The sequence below is a fragment of the Pelecanus crispus genome, chromosome 3, assembly GCF_030463565.1.
Source record: "Pelecanus crispus isolate bPelCri1 chromosome 3, bPelCri1.pri, whole genome shotgun sequence".
Classification (NCBI taxonomy): Eukaryota; Metazoa; Chordata; class Aves; order Pelecaniformes; family Pelecanidae; genus Pelecanus; species Pelecanus crispus.
In genome coordinates, this window is record NC_134645.1 from 108509236 (window position 1) to 108532342 (window position 23107).

A 23107-nucleotide genomic window follows, 5' to 3' on the forward strand; every position below is an offset into this window, starting at 1 on the left:
TCAGCTGATGCATTAGTTTTATTGTTGACTGATAAGTGTCATGACCCAAGATATAAAGTTTCTAGTCATGTATGGAAAATACATCTTAGTTTGGATAAGCATGACTGCTTTCATTGCTTCTCTTTCAGATGTTGCAGAAAAGAATGTGCTATCTAATTATGATTAAAAGTGCAATTGCCATGTTATACTATTTTTAACCCTTTTGGGCCAAAAAGAAGGAAACTTACCCCAGGCAGCTTCCAACAAAATGATATGTGTAACTATCCGACAGATAACTGGAGGCTGTCCATGAAATTTGAACTCTTCCTGGTAAGTTACAAAAGTTGTAACTGTAAAACCAAAGCAAATTTAAACATGCAAAGGAATCTTGAGCACCCAAAATTAAAAAAAAAAAAAGACTCAAATGAATAAAGTTGTACAGACTGTCAGCACATCCTATAAAGGCTGAATGAAGAGTAGGGAGAACAGTATTTGAATAGGGATACAGAGAAGCAGTAGGAGGGAAATTAAGGTATTAGAACTGCACATCTTGTAAATGTTTACTTAAAAATTAGTTGTAGTAGGATCTGTTATAATTATTAGAAAATACTAGGCAGTTTTATGTGGTGTGATACATCTCCTCCTAGCAGTGACATCACACACCATGGATGGTGCCTTAAAAGTGTCCATTTCCCTCCTCTAACTACCGAAGTAGTGCAGGATGACTTGCTTAAATTGACATATATACCATGTAGATATACTAAATTAGATGATGTTAAACCTACTTTTAGGGTCTTTAGTGTCTTTAACTTATCCAGTGTGCTTTAATTGGAGAATATGTAGCATTATTATACTACATTAAGGTAATGAATAAATTTTTAGTTCATTGCTTATATTAAGAATTTCTTTTCTACTAATCTGACCATTTATTTGGATGAATTTAGTAGATTTCTATTTAATAAATATGTAAAGTTTGAATATTAAAATAGACATGCACTGCCTTCCTACCTAATACTAAACATTATTAAGAATTTAAACACCATTGTTAAGCTACCATTCCTATCCAATTGTTATTGTGAAAAGTTATTTAAACATCACTATATTTTTTTACTTCATAAGGTGGTTATATCCAGTTTTTCACATCAATTAACATCTCTTGGGAGAATTTGTGTTCAGGTAGATACTCCTTTTTTTACCAAAAAACATTCATGATCTAGTGCAAAGCATAGAGATGTTTAAAGGAGCAGACTGGGACTCTGGGACTCTGGTTTTGTCAGTCACAGATGGGTCAGACTAAAGATCTTTCTGGTCCCGTGACCTTTTCATTCTTCACTCCAGAATGTTGCAGTTCCAAAAGGCATGGTAAAATATCCTGTGCTGCTGCACGTCCCACGCATTTCTATTTTGTGGTGCTTTAAATTCCATCAGGCTGTGGCAAAACTTAGGTGAATGTTCAAAATACTAGATACTTAAGCAAAAAAAAAAAAAGTGGGGTGGGAGGAGGGAGCCTCTGTTTGTAATTCATTAGCTCTCTACCTTCAAAAGACGGCTAGGTATAACACACCATGAGTCCCAATGGATGCTGAAAAGTTCCTGAATACAGGATGTACCATTCATAGACAGAAAAAAGCAGCTCAGTTAACCTGACTGACTTCTCACCTGGAAGTTTTCTGTTGATTTTAGTGAAATTTAAGCATGTACTTTAGGAGAAATTAGTTTCTTCCCAGTGCTGAAAACACAGAATACAAGTCAAGTACTGTCTAAAATATGTGGAATGGATCTCACTTTTTAGATTTTTAATTTGTATGTCTTTTTTGCTTATTGCTATCGAGACATGGATTTTGCCTTTTAAACTGTCTGGCTGAGCAATAGTTCTAGAATGAAAGTAGAAAGTATTCATAAATTTAATCTGGAGTCCAAGAAGAAAAATTTATTTTCTTTTTCAAGGAAAGGAAATTCCAGTTTTATCATCCCAGGGTTTTAAACCATTGATTCTTCCTGACAGTCCAGATAACCCATGCATTCCCCTCTCACTAATAAGATGTCCCTTCTAATTGAACTAGCTAGGCAGACTTCTGATTCTTGTCTTATCTAGTCTGGGCTAATAAAAGGCATATGCTAATTAGAAGTTACAGCTAAACTAGCTTAATTATATTACTGTGAAGTGTTAGTTAAGGAAAATAAAACCCATGTTCCTCCCACCAGCTAGTTTTTTGAAAGAAAAGTATAGATCAGATATTAAAAAGTCACTTCAAAACTTATCACAATCTTTGTTCCAAGTGAAAGGTCATATATTTTACATTTCTTTCAGTAATCACAAACAAATAGGAGAGCAGACATTCTTTGTTTTATTCTCATATCACTCTAATGTTTTGGGGGGACAGATGATGAGAAAAGTCTGCATATCAAATACTCCTCTCATCAGCTAAAGTGTTTTCAGAGGTGTTTACATCCCAAAGGGAAGGAGCCTGGATAGAGCAGCGCACCTACCACTCCCACAGTGAGGCAACATGCAGCACTGCAGCAATAGCACAAAGTGCAGCCTTTCTACTGGAATATCAAGCATCCTCCTTAACTAGTTCTCTGATAAGACAACCACATCTTCAAATTTAATTTTATAAGTATTTGAAGTTTTCAGACTTGCTTTTTAATCCAAGTGTATTGGAGAAATGTCATTGGGTATTTAAGTTTTCCCAACTGAGCTTATGAAGGTTTGTTCTGCTGATCTGATATCTCTAGCTTATAACCTCTTGCAGCTTTTTTACAAATCATACTGTTTGACAGTTTAGACTACTCTTAGGATGGTTTTTTTGGTGGGATTTAATTTCCTTTGAGTTCTGTGTTTCAGATCAATGACGATTTGTTTTTAAAGCTAAGGTGACAAGGCAGTTGTTGGGAATATCAGATATTTTGAGAGAATAAAAATTAGTAATTTGTTGCTGTGGAGTCAATGTTTGTTTCCCTAATAATGGAAGCCTAGTAGTTAGAAAGGCCAAGAAAGCTAACGGTATCCTAGACTGCATCAGGCAAAGCATTGCCAGCAGGTTGAGGGCGGTTATCCTTCCTCTTTATTCAGGACTGGTGAGGCATCATCTGGAGTGTTGGATCCAGTTCTGGGCTCCTCAGTACAAGAGAGATATGAACATACTGGAAAGAGTCCAGCAAAGGGCCACAAAGATGATGAAGGTACTGGAGCATCTCCCCTATGAGGAAAGCCTGAAAGAGCTGGGACTGCTCAGCCTGGAGAAGAGAAGGTTCAGGGGATCTCGCCAATCAGTTCAAATATATGAAGGGAGGGTCTGAAGAAAGACGGAGCCAGGCTCTTTTCAGTGGTGCCCAGTGACAGGACCAGAGGCAAGAGGCACAAACTGAAATACTGGAGGTTCCATCTGAACATCAGGAAACACTTTCTTCTTGTGAGGATGACCAAGGACTGTCACAGCTTGCCCATCTACCCATTTTGAATATCTCGTTTCTTGGAGATATTGAAAAGCTGTCTGAAGATTGTCCTGGGCAACTGGCTTCAGGTGGCCCTGCTTGAGCAGGAACGCTGGACCACATGACCATCAGAGGTCCTTTCCAATCTTAACCATTCTGTGATTCTGTGATAATTTTTTTATTAAAAGCCTAGACTACTTTCCAAAAAGCTTCATATCATCTAAAGTACACAATCATTCTTAGATATTTTAGTTGGCCTCTGGCTGCAATAGTCAACATCCTGTAGCTGGTGTAAAGCACATGAAAAATTTCTAGTTTCAGTAAAAAGATACAGATATTTTAATTCCACCACGTAAACCTGTTGAGATAGTTGTCTATAGACAATTAAGATGATGTTTGAGAGAAGATAGAAAGAGCTTTTTTAATTTTTTTTTTTTTTAATTTGATTATATTATGATTCCTTATACGGCAAGACTGGCGTGTCTTTTCACTGATCATACTGTATCTGAGTAAACTGAATGCAGTAGACATTGAATTCCATGTATGGAACAATCCCAGTATAGAAACCAGTCTCACAGTGCTCCTACATTTCTTGTGAATATCGCAACACTAACAGTGTGTCTCTATTCAGCAACATGAATTGTATTAAGGTGTGTAGTATGGTTTTAATGGAGAAGTGTCTTCCAAACTCTACAGCAAGATACTGTGGACAGTGACTGAACCACAAATTTCCTGAAATGCCAAGTGTACTCAGTTCAGTTTGGGGTTGAGGTCACTGAAAACATGGCAAATTTCAATGAATGTAAAACCAGAAAGGAATACGTGATGTTCTAAATTAACCTTGTGCTTCACAGGGATCATGAGGCCTATATACACTCTATCAAATCCAAATACTGGGCAAAACAAAGCTTTTAATTTACTGGCATATATAAATGAGGTCAGAAGCAAGGAAAAATAGATAACAAAACATACTGGAGGAGAAAATCTCTTCAATCACAGAAAGCAAGTGAAGTATGTCAGATAATCCCAGGCAGAGCAAATAAATCCTTTCACCTGTTGCAGAACAGGGTAGAAATCCACTAAAGCTCTCGATATACCAGCTGGGTCCCCTCTCAAGCTTGTCATTTATGAGTAAATGGAGATCCCAAGTCCGACATGGGAGGGATTCAGATCACAGAGTAAAACACAAATATAGATGCCTACATGTTTGCTGTGTTTAAATTCCAATTACAGTCAAGAAAGATCCAGGCGCTGGATCTTCTTGCCTATGCATAGACTCTTAATCCCACTTGTAACACTTAGGTAACTCGGTCAGTCTGTTCACAGCTGCAGATCTGTAGATCTGGTGCTATATCTGCCAGCCACATGTGCTATCTTAGCTACTTTGGAGCATCACAGGCATGCCTGTGTTTAGACAATTGAATTAAGTCTTTTACTCTCATACCAAGTCTTGTTTTGCATATCTCACATTTCTCCAGATCTGGAATAATTTTTTGTCCTTCTCTGAAATGCAGTAGTTGTAGCACTTCCACCTCTTGTATGCCTTGAATTCCACAATTTGAGAAATCCTTAAAGCAGTCTTATCAATATTGTGCCCAGAGCCTTAGATTATCTCACATCACCATCATGACTACCTCTAGCAGTAGTAGAGGATGAAATAATAAGATTCAGTTCAAACAGCTAACTCAAGGGAATAGCTGAAGATTTTGTTTTCTTGGTCGGTACAGATGTTGATGTAAGAAAACACCCCTAACATTATATTTCAAATACTCTTTACCAAATTGCAGTATTACATTTAAGCAGCTGGTGTGAGAAAATATTTGCCATCTTTCTATACGCAGAGATTTATACTTACACATTCCTTCAGTGCAATGTGGGTGTAGATGTCAACTAAGATATGAATTATAGATTGCTGATTAATGATTTTAAAAGACTTCTTACTAAGTCAGTGCATACTGATGACTTGATTAGATTTGCTAATGTACCTCTTCGTGTTCTCTCTGGAAAGCTCCCAAATTTTGTCAGATTGTGAACTTTGAGTTTATTCTAAACTTTGGATATTATGACCTACAGTAATACTATCATTGCAGCTGAAATAAGTTAACATGATCATTTGCCTTTCTTTGTGTCAGTTTAGAACTACAACACATTTTCTGTTTATTTATATGTATCATACTGCAGTTTTATAGGCAAGGTGATTCGTGAAATTATCTGCACATTGTTTACACAAAACTACTCTAAAATTAGTAGAAAACTAGCTTGGAGATCATATTCACTGTTAATAGAAAAATGTAAGAAGGCAACGCAGGAATGATTTTTGGATTCATTACTATTCATTAAATACTTAATGTTATAAGAAGCTTCAAATAATTCCCAGCCAGAAAGAACAACAAAGTTAAACATTGAGTTATAAGTCTAACTACAAGGTACAAGAACAATCATCTATAACAATGCAGGAAGAAGAACAAGATAGACTGAAGAAAAAGCTTGTGGTGGGTACTATGTGTCAGAAGACACTTGAACCAGCAATGTTATGCTGCTGCAGAGAATGCAAATGCCATTGTGAGATGTGTAAGAATGCAAACTAAAGATAATCTTCAGCAGTGACAAAACTTCCACAGAGATACTGTGTCACGTTTTGGGAAATCTATTACAGTTTATGCATTTCTAAGATGTAAACCAATTTTTAAAAAGTCCACAGGAGGCCAATGCATATGATCACAGTTCTAGAAACTTTGATTTTTGAGGAAAGAATTACCCGATCACTTTAAATACTCTAACAAACTACAAACTAATGGGGCTCGTTACTAGTTTTCAAATACATGAAACATAGTTTCAAGAAAGAATAAAATGAACTGTTTTCCTTTCCATGTGGGCTTGAGAAGAAATATTGGGTTGCCATTGAAGCAAAGCAGATTAGGTTCTTTGTTAAGGCATATCACAATAGTCTTCAAGATTAAGAGGAAAAGAGTATTTTGCTGCTTCAGAGAGGAAGGGTGTAAGATTTTCTCTGTAACAACACTGGAAAGGGTAATCTAGAGACTCGTGGCTTCTTTTCCCCCTATGTCTTCAATAATGGAATGACAGAAATACCAGATTCTTCTTTCAGAGAAGAAAGAGGATTATCTGAGGTCAGAAAATGGGAAGACTGTTAATAATTATGATCTCATACTCATACTGTGAGTGCAAATGAGCCCAATGTTAGCACTGAAATCATTAATATGGACATTCATTTTGTAGCAGCAGCTCATTTACTGCAGCTAGAATTGTCCCTGGTATATATGTAAGGATAAAGCGATGTGAAATGTTTCTTTGCAGAAAGCATTGGCTACAAAATGTGTGAAACTGGAAGAACATACTATTATGAGAGTGTGATGTATGCAAAACTGAGGGCAGGGTTTCAGGTGAAAAAAAAAAATCAAAGGAAAATCTGTTTATGCTCAATGGTTTTTAGTCTAAAATGAAAAATATGAGGTAGATAAACCATATAAAAGTTGAAAAAGACAAGTAGTGCCCCTTCATCATGTGTTAATCAGATTTGTCTTTTCTACATGATCAGATTCTTTAGGTATAATCTGCAGAGCTGAAATTACTAGCTAAATATGAGTCTGACAATGGTTTCAAAAATACTTCTTTGATCTTCAGAATACTGATCTGCAGAAGAAACATACTTGTCCTTTTTCCTTTGATTCCTGGAGTTTTCTGTGGAAAGAGGATTGCTAGAAGGTGTTATCAATCATTCACAGTCGTTGAAAATGTTTATATACATGGAATATAATTTTCAATCAGTTAGACTGAAATTCTCCTTAATGAGTTGAGATGAAAAAATTATATCCCTTTTAGTTATTTGTAAAAGAGAAAGGATTTAATAGTTCTATAGGATTGTATTTTCTCTCACATCAATTTTTAAAGTCCCCTCTGCAAATAAAATCTGCACTAGGTCTTATGTATTTTATCACACATAATAGAGTCTGTATCTGGTTTTGTTGTACATTTGTACAGGGGTGGCACTTGCATGTAGGCAGTGGGGTCTGTTCTCACCAGCCATCTATAACCCTCTGACCATGGAAGTCCCCCTTCCCCACCAGGCTAAGCGTGGATGGCGCACGCACAGGCACCAAACGTGGTGCCATGACACATGAGGGTAGGAAGCATGTTATCCCTGCAACAGCAACCACCTCCATCACTTTTAGAGCCACCACTGCATTGAATAAATTAGGGACTGGCTGGAATAACCTACATGTTCCACCTATTGGCATAATGGTGTATAGATAATGAGGCAGCACAGAGTCATAACACCTTCTTGTTCTGGTTTTGGCTGAGATAGACTTAATTTTCTTCACAGTAGCCACTATGGGCCTATGTTTTGGATTTGTGCTGAAAACCGTGTTGATAATACAGAGATGTTTTCATTACTGCTTAGCAGTGTCAAGGCCTTTTCTGCTTCTCACCCCACCCCACCAGTGAGTAGGCTGGGGATGCACAAGAAGTCAGGAGGGGACACAGCTGGGACAGCTGACCCCAACTGACCAAAGAGATATGTCATGCTCAGCATATAAAGCTGGGGGAAGAAGAAGGAAGGGGGGGATCTTTGGAGTGATGGCGTTTGTCTTCCCAAGTAACCATTGTGCATGATGGAGCCCTGCTTTCCTGGAAATGGCTGAACACCTGCCAGTCAATGGGAGTAGTGAATGAATTCCTTGTTTTGCTTTGCTTGCATGTGTGGCTTTTGCTTTACCTATTAAACTCTCTTTATCTCAACCCATGAGTTTTCTCACTTTTAGTCTTCCAATTCTGTCCCCCATCCCACCAGGGGGGAGAGAGTGAGCGAACGGCTGCGTGGTGCTTAGTTTCTGGCTGGGGTTAAAACACAACACTTCTTCACAGGCATAAATCTTCCAGGATTTATTAAGGTGTTTTGTCACAAAGCCTACATCACAATAGCCTCTTTTCCTTGTTTAGTTTCCTGCTACTTAATACCACATAAGAGAGAATGTTTTAAAACTTCGGTTATATCACTATGCTTTGCTGGTAGGTGTGCTTGAGATCAAGGTGATTTTATAAAGATATAGTAAGAGTTATCATGCATAGCATTGGCAAGACAAATGCCTGTTTATTTTTGATAAAACAGAACAGAGATGTCTTGGTTTCGGCTGGGATAGAGTTAATTTTCTTCCTAGCAGCAGGCATAGTGCTGTGGTTTGGATTTAGTAGGAGAAGAATGTTGATAACACACTGATGTTTTAGTTGTTGCTAAGTACTGCTTATGCTAGTCAAGGACTTTTCAGCTTCCCATGCTCTGCCAGGTACACAAGAAACTGGGAGGGGGCACAGCCAGAAGAGTTGATCCAAACTGACCAAAGGGCTATTCCATACCATATGACGTCATGCTCAGTATATAAACTGGTGGGGGTTGGCCGGGGAGCCGCGATCACTGCTCGGGAACTGCCTGGGTATCGGTCAGCGGGTGGTGAGCAATTGCATTGTGCATCACTTGCTTTGTATATTATTATTATTATTATATTGTTACTATTATCATTACTATTTTACTTTATTTCAATTATTAAACTGTTCTTATCTCAACGCAGGAGTGTTTCTCAGTCTTACTCCTCCGATTCTCTCCCCCATCCCATCGGAGTAGGGGGAGTGAGCGAGCGGCTGCATGGTGCTTAGTTGCTGCCTGGGGCTAAACCACGACAAGAGGTAAGACTATAACTTACCTATAATGCAATCATGTTGTTGCTCAGAGGAAATATTAATTTTTCTCTCTGCAATTACTCCTTCTGAAAAAATGCTAATATAAAATACAAAAATAGGGGTTTGAACATTTAAGATAAATAAATGAAGATATTAGTATATTTTCAGTTCTAAACCGAAGTGAAAAAACAGGCATTTCTGATCCTTTAGCTGTAATTTCCTCAAAATGAGCTTCTCTAACATAATTTTCTCTTCTATTCTCCTCCTTTGTACTTTCATCTTTATCCTTCTCCATTGCTTCATGGCTCTATTTTCTCTCCCAACAAGTTCTTATATCCCTTTGTTTCCTCATTCCTTCCTCTCACCTTTTCTTTTTTCAGTTTTATTTCTCACAAATAGCAACGGTACATCTGAGTTCTGGATTTTTAAGTAATCCTGACTTACTTTCAAATATGAAAGAATTATTAAATTAAATTAAAAACCAAGAAAGTCTGCTTCTCCTACAGAACTGGGACTAGGGCCCTCTGTCAAATTTGTCTACCTCTGGAGAACGCAAAAAAACCCTACCAAAAAATCAACCCCACAACAAATTAATATGAGGGAATGCAACACTGAAACCAATGCATACAGCACTAAAATTTGGAGGTTGGGAAAGGGAGGAAGGGACTTAGGTCCCTTTACTAACTCCCACCTCTTTCTCCAGCTTAAAATAAAATGAACAAGATAATTGCTCATACTGCCCAGAAGGTTTATGAATCCACATGCTAGGGAGATTTTCAGATGTGTTTCCCACTCTCATAGAAAATTTTTTTTTCATGATTCTTTCCTTGGTCATTCATGTTGGCTGTGTGTGCTGTTGGCTACTGCTCTGACCTCTATACTCTCTGTATAGGACAGTAAGGTTAGGTGTCCAGCCTCAGTTTAGGAATTCTGGGAATTACACACCAAAACGTGAGACAGAGCATTAATGTGTCTACAGATCCTTTTGTGGGCACAGACTTTGATGAAATATCACAGCTTTTGAGCATAAGGTTTCAAAATGCTTCAGGTACAAGCTGAGGGTCTTACCTATGTAAGATAGAAGAGATTCCGACACTCATACCACTGCTTCTGTTAACCAAGTGAAACCAAGTTGTTTGTGAATGTTAAAGTAGCAAGCGATGAAAAGGTTAGGTAAGCTAGAATTCAGACAACATTTAATGGACACTTATTGGTGTATTTAATTCTGAAAATCTACTGTTGCTGTTTTAACTCCCTTTTTACTCTAGGTGGTAATATGAAAGAAGGTGCCTATTTTTCAGAACTCAGCCTTTCTGAATTATTGCCTAAACTATGTGAAGTTCAGCCTTATTTAATTTTTTTTATATGTACTTTACCGTGAAGGGTTTAGTTTCCAGCAGCAACTCCACAGCCAATCTTGTGTAATTTAAGTTTAAGAAAAAGGCCGATTAAAAATAAGTTTGCTGTATACAAATGTAATACTCTGCTGTAGATCTTAAAAATACAGATTTTCCATAATACTAGTTACTGAGTCTAACTTAGCAAGCAGTGAATTTGATTTCTAAGAACATCTATCAAAGGTGGGATCATTAACTAACTTAATATACCCTTTGACAATTAATGGATAATGCCCTTCTCTCATTAAGACGGAACTTTAGATTAGACTTAATGCATACATGTCACAAATGCCAATGTCTTAGGGTTCCCAAAGTTTGAGTGAGGAGAAGAATAATTAGTTATTATTTTTAAATACATCTGAAACTAATAGTCTACTCATTTTTTTCAAATGAATTGTTCTTTGAATTTGTTTAAATGTGCACAATAAAATCATAATCAAATCCCAGCTAATACTGTCTCAGGTGCAAATAATTTTTCATTTTCAACACACCTATGTTTAAAAAAATACTTTTGTCTGGTAGAATAATTTGAAAAAAAAGTGAGCTTATTCTAGTAGCTGTATCAGTTGAGTCTATAGAAACAGAATGTTTATAAATAGTATATTTTATGAAAAATCTGCATAGATTTTCATGGACTGTTATTGATTTTTTCTTTCTTAAACTTTTAGTTTGAATATTTCTTAATCTTTCACTAAGTTCATCACTTCTCCACTTAATGAAATGTATTTAGAGGATTCCCAATATATTACTATTGTGTCCTGATTGTCTAAGCTATCTTGCCTTCCAAACTATCTCTGTGGACAGTGGGAGCTAATGTTCTTTTGAAAAAATATTGCAGAAGCACAAAAGTTCTCAAAGACCAGTTAGAGGGAAGGTCAATCTAACAGGTTCTTAGAAAGAAAGGCAAAGTGTCTTATAACTGCTGCAGGTGCTTCAGTTCAGCAGTTTCTTAGAGGATGGTCAGCAGCCTTTTAGAAAATGTTCTTAATTTGTTCTGTCTTGGGCTTTAACAAGGTTATCTTTTATACTCCTCCTTTTTATCTACATTGTTTTTCTCTTTGTAAATGTGCTTCTTGCTTGTATGGTTTGGTTTGGGGATTTTTTTATTTCCTTTTGAGTATACACCTTAAGAAAACTTAACAAATGTTCTCTATTTTGTCCTTAAAAGTAATGAGTTTCCTTTTTGGAAGGAAGCTTAAAAATATAACCTTTTCTTGAGAACAAAGATTATTTTTGTCCTTTTTTCAAAATCAAAATATGCTCCCATCTCTGTGGAATGTGCACTTTTTGAAATGGTTCTAAAAATACTTGAAAGGACATAATTTTTTTGTTCTTGGCCAGTCTTACCCACTGCAAAGAACAGAACAGTACAGGGAAACACAGGAGAGATCTGTAATCAAATTGCTTTCACTGAACAAAAAATCAAGATATTTCAAGGAGAAAGCTTCTGCAGAAGCAACTTTTATGTGGGTGTTGGTGTGTGAAGAGAGTCATCGAGGGAACTGGACTTCTGACAAAGCAGCTAAGGAGTTCAGATCTCAAGGTGATACTGTAATGTGTAAAAGCCCATACTGAAAATCATACCTGCAGGATTCTGGTAAATTTCTAAGTATTGCTGACTACAAGACAGAGTTGAGTATGCAGGTGTGGGATTCAGAATGTAGTATATGTGGTTTATAGATTTTCTTTTTTTTTTTTGCATCTCTGATCTACTATACTTGAGGGATAGTTGAAAGAGCTGGTGCTCTAGTAGCTCCCAAGTCCCTCCCTTCCTGACATACTCAAGTTTAATCAGCCACTTCCTATAAACACAGGACTACTAAGATAAGGAGTATCCCACCTGTCCTTATTTGGTGGGAGTGCAAATTTTTCAATCTTACTAGGCCTGTGGAATTGTAAAAAGCTGAGCTATAGGAGCTGTATGCTATGCCAGTATCAAAAATACTCTGGTGGGAAAATAACAGAGGATACAGAATTCCCTGAATTTTCCTTCTTTTCAGGTGGTTGGAAAATAGGCAGTTCAAAAATATGCTGGGCAGGGGGTGGAGTCATTTTGCCCTTTTAGCATGCAAGGGAGATTAAATTGTTGGGTTTTTTTTTCCTCTTTCAGTAACAACAGAATGAGGGATTGCTTTTTTTTTAAAGGAAGAGGTGCTTGACACTGTATATCATCAAATGTATTCAGTATATTAGATCTTTTGCTTTCAAAGACTGCTACTTTTAAGAAAAAAACATGAGAAAAAAACCCTTAAAACCATTAATTTATCCTTTTGAATTTATTCAAGTAATTATTTGAAAAGAAAAACAGTACTGCTATATTTCCTGGTCACCTGCAACTTAGCTATATATAAAATTATTAAAATTTTTTCTAGTGCCTCAGAAAAGAAGTACAGGAAGGGGTATGGTATACTTGTTCAAACCAGACCTTTCATATTTACTTTGCACATTAGTCTTCAATGATACAGGTAAAGTAAAAGTTATCAAAGTGTCATGGGATGTAATATAGTTGGAGTGTCCAAATGAAGAGTGACTTTTTGACTTGATGGATTTTTAGAATATGTTGGGTTCTATCACATCATAGAACATTACAATTGCTGCTTAGCTGGTATGACAAAAAGCAAATTTATGTTTTACTCTATGGTGTGACATGACATTACCTGATGAGATCTCAGAAAAAATAACACTTGCTAGGATTTATAACCTCTCTTACTGAGTGACATTTCATTTCAGCAGGTGGTTTCACCTAATATATCCTCTTGAAACATATTTGTGAAATTAGTGACATACTGATGGTTAATTAATGGTATTTGTAGGGCAAACAAATAATGTTAACCTTAACTACAAGTATGGTAATTAACTTTTCTCTTACAAATGTATCTGTGTCAAATGCTTTATCTGCAAATTGCTATCTTCCTAAAACTCCTCCTTCTCTAATCTTAATGATTTTTGTCCCATCTATATCACTACTAGTGCAGCCCAGGATCCTAGGATCTCTGGGGATGTCATAGAGCAAGTCCCCCTAGAACACATCTGGGCACATGAAGGAGAGGAAATTGATCAGGAGTAGTCACCATGTATTTACTGAGGGTAAATCATACTTGGTCGACTTGATTGACTTCTGTGATAATGTGGGGAGGTTGACCTTGGCTGGCTGCCAGACCCAACTGCTGCTCTCTCATTCCCCCTCCTCAACATGATGGAGGGGGAAATTAAGATGGAAAAGCTCATAGGCTGAGGTAAAGACAGGAGATTGCTTACTAATTACTATCATGGGCAGAACAGACTCGACTTGGAGAAGATTAAATTAATTTACTGCCAATTAATAACAGAGTAGGATAGTGAGAACAAAAGACAAACCTAAAAATACCTTCTCCATTTCCCCGCCTTCTCCCCAAGCTCAGCTTCATCCTTTCACTCTTCTGCCTTCTCCTGCTCTGATCAATGCAGGGGGATTGGGAATGGGGGTTGCAGTCAGTTCATAACACTTCATCTCTGCTGCACCTTTCTCCTCATGCTGTTCCCTTGCTCCAGCATGGGGTCCCTCCCATGGGAGACAGTCCTTCATGAACTGCTCCAACATGGATCCTTCCTACGGGCTGCAGTTCTTCAAGACCTGCTCCAGTGTGATCCCTACCCTTAATTGGTTTAGTGTGGACTTGGTAACCTTAGGTTAATGGTTGGACTGGATGATCTTAAAGGTCTTTTCCAACCTAAACGATTCTATGATTCTATGATTCTATGGAGTACTGCCTACAAGAAACAGCCTGTTTCAGTGTGGCTACCCCACAGGCCACAGTTCATGCCAGAAAACCTGCTCCTGTGTGGACTTCTCTGCACAGGGCACAGTTCCTGCCAAGATCCTGGTTGTGCATGGGTTCTCCATGGGCTGCAGCTTCCTTCAGGGTGTATCCACCTGCTGTAGCATGGCATCCTCCATGAGTTGCAGTGTGGATATCAGACGGACAACCTGCATCACCATGGTCTTCTCCACAGGCTGCAGGGGAATCTCTGCTCCAGGCAGGCCAGTCTGTTCACAGCAGTGTATGGGAAGACAAGAGGCATAACTGAAACAAGAGATGTTCAGACTTACTATAAGGAAAGTTTTTTTCATCTTGAAGACAGTCAAGCATTGGAACAGGTGGTCTAGTGAGGCCATTTAGTCTCTGGCCTTAGAGGTTGTTAAGATTCACTTGGATGAAGCTCTGAGCAACCTGGTCTAAATTCATTACTGATACTGTTTGAATAGTTGTTTGGACTATAAACCCCCTGAAGTCCCTTCGGACCTGAATTATTCTATGATTCTGTGCTAGATATAGTGATTCTGTGATAGGTATAGATCTATCTAACTCTTATATAACTAACATATAGAGAGAGATTTAAATATACATATATGTCGTATATATATATGTAGATAAGTATGCAGGTAGACAGATACCTGCCATAGATATATATGATACATGGTCCCCTGTATATATGATAGATGAAGGTATCTATCTATCTTGGATATAGCTTGTGTCTATTTAGCTGTATACCTACATCTTCTAGTTTCTAATTGTACACTAGTGAAGGTTTGTAAAGATCTACTGATATTGGGGCAGGGAAAAAGCTTACATAGTGAGACATATTGAATATTTTCCTTCCTTTCCATAAAATGTTACGGCATAATCCAGTACACATGCATCTCTGAATTCTCTTTCTTGCACATGATGCCCAGAGATTCCCACAATCAGTCCGAAAGGGATGATTAATTTTATTGTATACTTCTGCCCTTGACCTATGAGTTGGTGGTTTAACAAATAAGCTGCAAGCTGCTTAGCTATTATCGTAAACTAACTCTTCCAAACAATTTATCAGTTCTGCTATTGCTCCCTCAGTGTTTTTCCAGTGAGCCATTAGCCTGGCACTAGAAAAAGAAAGACAGAAAATCAGCAATGTACACTCTACTGTTGTTAAGTAACATTACAGAAAGCTGTGTAGCTAGAAATAGCCTAGCACATGCTATCCTTGGTGTTTCATTCTGTGCCACTGTAGAACAAATTACCTTCATTCCACCACTCCTTCAGAAATAACACTTTTTCCATATATGCTCATCACACTCCCTTCATAGAAGAATTGGGGAGAGTGGAGAAGAGTTGGGGTTTTTCCTCTTCTTGTTTTCATATCTAGAGAACTCTTGAAAGACAGTGGAAGATTTTTTTTCCGTGGTAACCCAGAGAAATAACCATCATTGACTATGGGTTAGGTATCAGTGCAGTTCAGATTAAGAAGACTTTGATGTATGCTGGCCTTTCAATATATAAAGGGCGGGTTATAAGAAAGTCAGAAAAATGCTTTTTTAACAAGGCCTGTTGTGACAGGACAAGGGGAAATGGTTTTAAACTGAAAGAGAGTAGATTTCTATTGGACTTAAGGAAGAAATTTTTTATGAAGAGGGTGGTGAGACAGCGGAACAGGTTACCCAGAGAAGTTGTGGGTTCCCCACCATTGACAGTCTTCAAGGTCAGGTTGCATGGGGCAACCTGATCTAGTGAAAGATGTCCCTGCCCTTGGCAGGGGGGTTGGACTAGATGATCAATCTTCAAAGATCCCTTCCAGTCCAAACCATTCTATGATTCTATGAATGTTGCACCATCAGAACCCTCTAGAAAATAGGATTATATACTTCAATGTTTTATGGAGCACGTTCCATGTGTATGCAGAAACAATTTTTGCTTGTAATGTGTGTGAGAGACTGAAAGAATTAATGTCTCAAACATTGTGGTGAGGCAAGTTAAGCTCTGCATAGGGACGAGTTAAGGTCTCCATAGTGATAAATTGGGGTCTGCATAGCACCACAGGTCAGAAGTCATTGCTGCACAGCCGGGAGTCATGTTGAAGGATGCGCACTTCCACCTTCTGATGGCAGAAGGTCATGCAGAGTTCATTTGAGGAAGTGGCTCACGACCACCTGAAAGACCCCTCGCGACCCCCCCCCCCCTCCCCCACCCCCCAGTGGCACCTGCACAGAAGATGAAGAACATTCTGGAACAAGCCTCAAGAGGGGCGGGACTAGAGGTGGGGACTGGCCGATAAAAGACACAACTATAAGTCATGGGTGCGCCTCTACCATCGGAGGACTCCATGCTGTCCCTGCTCCAGACCAGCCCCCCGCAACCACTGCTGGCACAGTTGGAGGCCCTGCACTCCGAGAGCAGTGTGCCCACTGCCGGAGGACTGCCTTGTTTATCATCAACATCGTAGGATCCAAGGAGGGCAATATCTCTCTCTCTCTTCTTCCTTCCTTTTCCTTGCCTTTTATAAGTATTTGAAATAGAATCCATTTTGCTTGTCATTGTGCTTTCCTGGTTCGAGTTGCTTATCGTTGTGCTTTCCAAGTTCAGGTTGGTGTTTACCATCAATAAAGTGTTTAATTGATCGTTTGGTGTCATTTCACCTTAATTTAGGCCAAGGGAATCACAGAACCTCCACAATCCTCTCTGGACAGTCCAGTTCAAGGCATGACAATGTGTGACGAAAGTTCTTAGATACTGCACTGTTCATTTCCTGTGCACCTTTTAAAACTGTAGCTGTCACCCAAACAGGCTTTTTACCTAGTAGATACGTTTCTGAGGGCAGAGAAGGGTGGGCCACATTTCCACCTCAGTTTCATTATTTGTTGTTTAAGATTTCTTTGGAAATCTTTTACCCTCTTTCTCTGTCCTCCTTAGTTTTAGTACCCTGTGCAAATCTATTTAATGTTCATTGTCGTTCCACTAATGTGCTTATCCTGCTTTCCAGATAATTAAGATAGCAAACAAACTTGGAGCAAAGAATGACCTTGATGTTATTATATATATATGGACATTCAACAGTTCTTAATGCAGACTCAGCAGGCTTAAACACATTCTGGTTGTTTCAGATGTGTGTTCAAACACAAAGGAGTGAAGAATGCTGTACATTGGAAGTGATGTTTGAACAAACTCTGTATTCTCTATCTTCTATTAGTTAGATGTTTTTAAAGGAAACATATCTGAGAATGATCTAATAAGGGTATTTGAAATCCTGGTACCACTGAAGTCACTGCTAAGTCTTTCCCATATAGAGCTAAGAGATCAATAGAAGGACACTTTCACAAAACCACCTTTCTAATGTTTGGGACATGTAACTTCTATGTTTCTACCTTACAGGTCAATGCCTCAGTGGAAAAGATGATAATGGAACTTATTTAATCATAATTTCCATTATATATCCTTTCAAACACCTGCTAGATAAGAAGCCAAAAGGCTATCACTTCAAGCCTCCAGAAAAGAACTAACCTGAAAATGTTTTAAAAATAACAACTATAACTCCAGATCTAGTTCATACTAAAAATAATGAGGCAGTTATAAAAAAGGTTTGTATTCTAGTTCCAGTTCCCAAATTAATCCTTATCACAGTCAAATCACATTTTTCCTAATGTTAGTCTAAATTGCTTTTAAACCCTACACACTAACTGGAACATTCCTGTTGGTCCTGAATACCACACACAATTAAACTTTTGATTACAAATAATGCATTTTTGTAATGCAGTTGGGTGGTTTCTTATAGGAAGAGGCTTCCAGATGAACGAGTAATTTAAAAGCTCTCTCTAATGTTCAAGTAATAAGGACTGTGTTAAATCTTCCAGTGTCCACTGTCTAGTGCTCACTTAGACAATGCTCTAGGAGATATTACTTATCTTACATTCAGAAACTCTCACTTGATGACTTTACTATACATGTTTCTTTACCCAGGAACTTGCAGTTTAGTCACGAAAAACACTTTTACTGAAAGTAAACCTCTGAAAATTAACGGCCCATTGATGAGAGAGACAGGGTCTTGTATACAGGACAAGAGAGGGTGAAAAGATTGCCAAATCCCATCTTCTCTCTGTTCTTAGCAATATTACTGTTCTTGGTATTCTTCCCCAATTTTGTTACAGAGAAAGTCATTGACACCACAGTAATTCCTGAAATTACTATATACTTCGGATACCTCATATCACAATAGAACAAAAGGAACTTAAAATGCTTAATTCTTACCCATTCTTATCAGTGTCATCCATTTCAATTTAATGACCATATTTTTAAAAGCCATTTCAGATATGCAAATATATGAAAACTTTATTGTTAGAATCTCAATGAGGTTTAAGTACAAACCATAAGCTGACAAACACAATAATGTTTAGAATTACAAGCAGATGTAAAAAGAATAAAATTGAAAACAATTTTCCTGCTAGGACACTTTATATTGTTAAAAGTTTAGAATAAATTATGTCTTTAGTCAGAATCAGGACACAAATTTTAAACATAAGCAAACTAAAAGTGTAGGTTATAACAAAAAGCAGTTAATATTCTGTGCTTTGAAATACTAAATAATCAGTACTTAAATATAAAACAGTGAAGTATGCTAAGCTAGGACTTCACTTAAACAACTGAGATCTTATCATATGAAATTCTATTTTTTCATAAAGTCTGAAAAGGGGAAGAATAGCAAAAAAAAAGCTATCTCTTTGTTAGAATTTTAAGCTACCCATATCTGTTCTGTAGTACATGCAGAATGTGCTAGATGTGGCAAACATATAATATTTACGATGTGATCATATCTAACAAATCTATGAATCTGCTTTACCATTCATTCCTAATAAAGATGTCAAATGGCCTAAACAACTTATAGTGGAAACTATGAATAAATATAAAATAGGTATGAAGTAACAATTAAATGTTTATATTTCACAATAAACACTTTTATCCTATTGACTGACATACCATTGTTTTATCTTGCAAATATTTATGGTTGTGTAGGGTCCAATTCTGCAAATATTACACTTGTACAAACATATTATGTATATAAAAAAGAGCATTTACATAGCAACTCTCTTAAAGGCTAATAGTAAGAGAATAAATAGACTTGAATCATAAAATCACAGAATTGTAGAATGATTTGGGAGGGACCTTTGAAGATCGTATACTTCCAACACCGCTGCCATGGACAGGGATATCTTTCACTAGATCAGGTTGCTCAAAGCCCCATCCAGACTGACCTTGAACACTGCAGATAATGGCGCAGACACAATTTCTCTGGGCAACCTGTTCCAGTGTCTCACCACCCTCTTCATAAAAAAAAATTTCTTCCTTATATCTAATCTAAATTTACCCTCTTTTAGTTTAAAACCATTGTCCCTTGTCCTGCCACTACAGGCCTTGGTAAAAAGTCTTTCTCTGTCTTTCTTATAAGCCCCCTTTATATATTGAAAGGCTGCATTAAGGTCTTCCTGGAGCCTTTTCTTCTCCAGGCTGATCAACCCCAACTCTCTTAGCCTTTCTTCATGGGAGATGAGTTCCAGCCCTCTGATCATTTTCATGGCCCTCATCTGGACCCGCTCTAATAGGTCCATATCTTTCTTGTACTGGGGGCCCCAGAGCTGAACACAGAACTACAGGTGGGGTCTCATGGGAGCATAGTAAAGGGGGAGAATCATCTCCCTGAACCTGCTGGCCATGATTCTTTTTATGCAGCTCAAGATACGATTGGCTTTCTGGGCTGCAAGTGCATATCACTGGCTAATGTCCAACCTTTCATCCTTCAGTATCCTCAAGTCCTTCTCTGCAGCGCTGTTCTCAATCCGTTCATCCTCCAGTCTGTGCTGATATTGGGGATTGCCCTGACCCAGCTGCAGCACCTTGCCCTTGGCCTTGTTGAACTCCATTATATTCACATGGGCTCACTCCTCTAGCCTGTCAAGGTCCCTCTGGATGGCATCCCTTCCCTCAAGTGTATCAACTGCACCACTCAGGTTGCTGAGGACGTGTACTCAATCCCACTGTCTATGTTTGACCAGGAGGTCCTTACTGAACCATGTCTGTGTCTTGCTTTCCTTGGCCAATTTCTTTCATGTGGGAATCAAGAGCTCTTGCACTCTATGAAAAATGTCCATAAATAGCTGCCAGCTCTGATGAGCTTCTTTGTCCCTGGGGGCAGTTTCCCAAATCTGAAGTTTGATCAGCAAAATTGTGTTAAGTCAGCATGACTGGTGCAAACTGTTTGAAACCTATCTGGCTTCACCCGTAAACATAAACAACTACAGTATCTTGAGTACAAGTACGCTGATCAGCTGCTCTTCTGTCCAGAACGTCCGTGAATTTCATAGGTAAGAGATCACTTTTTTTCAGACTAAACAGTCTAACTTTGGTATATATTGTATATATAAGATATTTCCAATTATTAAATTAATTCCAAATGCGACTAAATAGATGTGCCATCCCTGTGTATTGGGTTTACATGCCAAGGCTTTGATAGCAGGAGCAGCTGCAGGGGTGGCTTCTGTGAGAAAATGACAGAAGCTTCCTGCATGTCTGAGAGAGACAATTTGAGCCAGCTCCAAGATGGCTGGCCAAAGCTGAGCCAATCAGCAACATTGGTAGTGCCTCTGTGATAACATAATTAAGAAAGAGTAAAAAATGCTGTGGAATGGCAGCTGGGAGAGAGGAGTGAGAATATGTAAAAGAAACAACTATGCAGATGCCAAGGTCAGTGAAGAAGGAGGGGGAGGACCTGCTCCAGGTGCCAGAGCAGAGATTGCCCTTGCGGCCTGTGGAGGGCCACGGTGGAGCAGATATCCACCCTGCAGCCCATGGAGGAACCCATGCCACACCAGGTGGATACGCCATGAAGGAAGCTGCAGCCGTGGAGAGCCCATGCACAACCAGGTTCCTGGCAGGAAGTGTAGCCCATGGGGGACCCACACTGATGCACTCTATTTTTAGAGGACTGCACCCCATGGAAAGGGCCCATGCTGAAGCACTTCTTGGACAACTGCAGCCTGTGGGAAGGACCCATGTGGGAGAAGTTCATGAAGGACTGTATCCCATGGGATGCACCGCACACTGGAGCAGGGGAAGAGCATGAAGAGAAAGGAGTGGCAGAGATGAAGTGTTATGAACTGACCGCAACACCCATTCCTCATTCCCCTGCACCACTCAGGGGGAGGAGGCAGAAGAGCTGGGAGGGAAGTTGAGCTTGGGAAGAATTTTCTTATGAAGATTTTCTTTTAAGAAGATTTTCCTATATTTAAAATTGTTTTCCGTATAGATTCCTTATTTTCACAAACAAGGTCTAATCTGCATAGTGGATGTTTGCATTCAGTTGTCTGGATAGGGCAGTTACCTGTCTAGTCTGAAACAGAGGTAAGGGAAAAGACTAGGTAAGCTTTGTTTTTCGTGTGAAATTTCTCACCAATTTGTTCCAGGATCTTGGACCATTGCCTGTTCAGTGCTGTGCACATGTTGGTTTGCTCCCTCACTGACTACCTTCCTCCAAAAGTAAACCTGTGTCTGACAATGAATATTTTGCTTTGGGATCTAATTCAGAAATACATTATGCATATGCATTGTGCTAGGTGTGGCTCCTAGGGACAATTCTCCAACAGTGTCCCTGCAAGCCATTTGTTTCCATGTGCTTTCATTCTACACCTCAGGACATGCAAAACAGCAACATACCACAAAATCTTTTTGCAATTTTTGATCCAAGTGTATTACTTCAGGTACTTTGAAGTGGAAATTACATATACAGAATTATCTCTTGAGGCTAATAGAGCAAAGCATTAGCCCACAGAAAAAAAAATGTGCTAAGTGCTATTCAGTGTAGATACAGGTAGTCCACTCCAAATAGGACTTGCTTTATGCTGAGAGAACATGTGTCAGTTTCGTTAATTGGCTTAGGGGTCAACATCCTCCCTTTTTTGGTCCACAAAATCAGCATAGACAAAGCCAAATCTGTGACATCTGGCATAAACAGTGAGGAGGAAGATAATATTACACAGCTCAGTGGTTTAATTACTAACTTTTTTTTCAGGAAGTTGTTGATATAGAGGACTTTAAGACAGCTTTATGCTGAAACACTTGGAAGACTAAAAGTCAGCGAAGTTCAGTTCAGTTTCTTCACTGTGATAATCAGATCAAATAAGTATATATCTTCATGATAAAGACATTTTTTGTAATTTTCTGTCTTGATCCTAGACAAAGTGACTTTAGATTTAAAGGTCATGCTGGGATTTATTTTCAAGCTGTTGGTGGTTAGTTTGACCTCTGCAAGCCAATATAGAACACCAAAGTGCATGTCAAATGGACAAGTGTACTTGTATACTATTGACTGTACCCACCCTGATGAGCAAAATGGAAGACCTGGCTACAACGAACATGGAGAAGGCTGAGGTGCTTAACAACTTTTTTGCCATGGTCTTCACCAGCAACTGCTCTAGCCATACCACCCAATTCATAGACTCCAAAGGCAGGGACTGGGGGAATGAAATATTGTCCACTGTAGGGTAAGATCAGGTTCAACACCATCTAAGGAATCTGAATGTGCACAAGTCCATGCAACCTGATGAGATGCATCAAGGGTTCTGAGGAAATTGGCAGATGAAGTTGCTAAGCCACTCTCCATCATATTTGAAAAGTCATAGCAAACTGGTGAAGTTCTCAGTGAGTGAAAAAGGGAAAACATAACCCCCATTTTTAAAAAGGGAAAAAAGGAAGACCTGGGGAACTACAGGCCAGTCAGTCTCACCTCTATGCCTGGCAAGATCATGGAGCAGATCC